At 30.1% G+C, this 3027-nt stretch overlaps 1 pseudogene; it reads left to right on the top strand.

Annotated features, from left to right (window-relative positions):
- Nucleotides 1-2055: 2055 nt before the first annotated feature.
- Nucleotides 2056-3027, top strand: part of LOC105813629 — a 182136-nt pseudogene continuing 181164 nt past the window's right edge.

Here is a 3027-nt window from a genome sequence, read left to right as displayed (position 1 = left end):
AATAGGTGTTACTTTCATTCTTATATTTAAGGACACTTAATAAACCTATTAAACTACATTGTCGATTTTAAATGTAATGAATAAAAAGTTAAAGATACACTACATTAAATGAAATTAATTTCCTTATTCTTGCATAAATAGTATTTTTCAGTTTTCTGTTAAAAACTTCTACTGCTGTTGATACAAGTATACATTAAAAGTGACAAGTATATTTATTTTAAGAATATATCAAAAATGATGTACTGATTAGTATACTAATGTTGTACAATTTTTGCATTAATATGTCAAAATTTGACCATTTTCCTAATGGTAAGAAACTATAACATATTTCTACATAAGGGTACAATAGTCAGTAAATATTTGTTTAATGGATTAGCATAATTAGAATTTGAAAGAGTATGTTTTTATATTATAAGTAGTAGTCATGTATTTATTATTGCTTAAATTATATTTTGAATTTAGAGTACATATTTTGGAAATTTCAAAGACTGAAAAAAACTAAAGTAGAAAAAGTGATGATTTGTGGCTTCAGTTTTTTTTTCCTTTTGAAGCCCTCCTATTTTCAAACCATTGTCTTTTGGTAACATTGGCGATGTCTGATTAGAATTCATGCCTGTAGAATATGTTATTAAATCACTGCCCTTTCTTGCTTTCTTGGAGTCATTTTCAACAAATCATTTAACATTTGCATTTTTCTATTTCTCTAAGATTAATATATTATAGAGATGTTTTCATCTTTGTATGTGTTTGCCAGAAAAGATACCAAAAAAAGACATGATTCAATTTAGTCTACTGATTTATGAATACAAATGTTATTGCTGAAAACACGTTTTTACAAGATACAGTAGAAATGTTTGTATATTCCTGTGCTCATATATATTTGTATCTATATTTTCTATTTGCATAATTCAGATTAAAGTACAGATTACAATAATGTAATAAATAACGAGCTTAAACAATACCTGAAGAATTTAATAACACACTCAATGTTATATTATTTAAAAAACACAGTTGTAGATAACTTGACAACTTATGCTACTTAAAATTTACAATGCTGCATTGTGTGTGTGTGTGTGTGTGTGTGTGTGTATACACATACATATATATATATATTTTTAATGGATAACTGCAAAAGAGTAAAAAAGGAGAAGAGACCAAGAAAAAAAAATCATAAGAGAGATTATTGGGATATAAACTTGCACCAAAGCTGCATTTCATCTGCAGGAGACATTTCCAGAACAGATAAGTGTGAGCTTACTCTTGAAAAATACATGAGGGAAGGTGATTAGAAAATAAGTTACAAGTTTAATAAGATATTCCAATACAAAAGTACACTAAAAGCAGTGTAAAGAACAACAATAAATAAACCAATTTCCTAATTTTCTTAAATTTGATACTAGGTAGGTGTGGAGTAAAGTCTTTGATAATTTGTAATAATTAGTTGGTCTTTACGGGGTTTACGGCTGGATTTTCTCTATATATGTATTTGAAAGAAAGCCATAAATGGAGAATTTAAAGTGGTGTCTTGCTGGTAAAACCTTGGGAAATGATAGGGATAAAAGCAAATTCTGACTAGAGAACTGCAACTCTACCAAGTTCAAACAAATTCTCTCAAAATTCCACTAATCACAGTCAAAAATTAAAAACCTCACAAGAAAGCAAAGTACCATGAGCAAGAGCCAGATCAAAACAAAAGAAAAAAAGAAACAAACAAAAAACAAAAAAATCAAGGAAAAATAGAAGATATTGGATTAATGAGATAATGAATAGAAAATAATTATGTTTAATGGGCCTAAAGAAATAATCGGCCTGAAAATATGAAAAAGAATGCATATAATTTTTAAAATACCAAACAATTTTGAAAAAAAGCTTTAGAATTTCCAGAAATTAGTAATAATAATAGCTATAAGAATAAGAAGACAATAATACAAAGACTTAAATGCATTCAGAAAAATTCAGAGAAAGAAGATCAATTACTTATGAGGAATCAGTTTTTAGAATGATAATTTACTCATCAATAACAAAAATGTAGTAACTTATAGGGAACATGAGGAGATGGGTTTCCAGAATACAACTCCGGAAAGAGCGAAGGCACCTCACAGATCAGACACAACTCTAGACTCGGCATTCGGATCAGTGCCTGTCAGAGAGGAAGAAATCTCTCAGCATTGGAGTGTGGGTATGAGCTTGGACAAAGCAGTTCATAAAGCACGTGTTGCTAAGATTGATCACTCCTCTTAAACCGATGGTGAAGCTGGAGGTGATTCTCCTTCTCCGTGGGTTGTGCCCCAGCAGTTTCAATTCCCGTCTGGTTGTTTCCCAGGTTGGGTGTTTCTCATCAATGCCTGGCGCTGAACACTGCTGGTGAGAAAGCTCTGTTGAGGGGGAGTCTTGTAATTTCAAAGCTTCTCCTTGCTCTTCTTTGGCAGTTTGCTCAATGTCTTTGTCATATACATAGTCCTTACACATAAAGCAGTATATAGCTCCATAAACAAATAATAATAACAAAAATACATGTCAACAGTCAATGGAGTACTATCTTCAACGTGCCAAGTAAAAATAACTTTCAGCCTAGAAATATAAATGAGCAAATTAATATTTCAGGATTAGTAGTAATACAAATACATTTTCAGAATTAAAAAAAAGAAGAAGAAAGAAGAAAAATGGTACAACTCACACGAATGGAAATTCTAAAAGATATATTTAAGGAAAAATGAAAACAAAATCAAATAAAATGAGATTGTAAATAGGTGGGTAAATCTAAGTTAAGATTGATGGAAAATGCATGGGAAAGTCTAGTTTTTGAGTTAAAGCAGCAATAGTGTATAAGTTGACAGTGAGACACAAGGACGTAGGACAAAATATCTTATTGATGATTGAAAGGAAGGGCAACGTTCTTTTCACTATGAATGTAATTTATTTTTTCCAGCCAACTGGACTTTCTATTATCTCTTTTATTTTTTTCCCAACATCAACTTTTCATCAAATAAGACGTCTTTTAAATTGTCAAATAATAAGAAAAAAATG

Source organism: Propithecus coquereli, unplaced genomic scaffold, assembly GCF_000956105.1.
Source record: "Propithecus coquereli isolate 6110/MARCELLA unplaced genomic scaffold, Pcoq_1.0 Scaffold284, whole genome shotgun sequence".
Lineage (NCBI taxonomy): Eukaryota > Metazoa > Chordata > Mammalia > Primates > Indriidae > Propithecus > Propithecus coquereli.
This window is presented reverse-complemented; position numbering and strand designations above follow the sequence as displayed.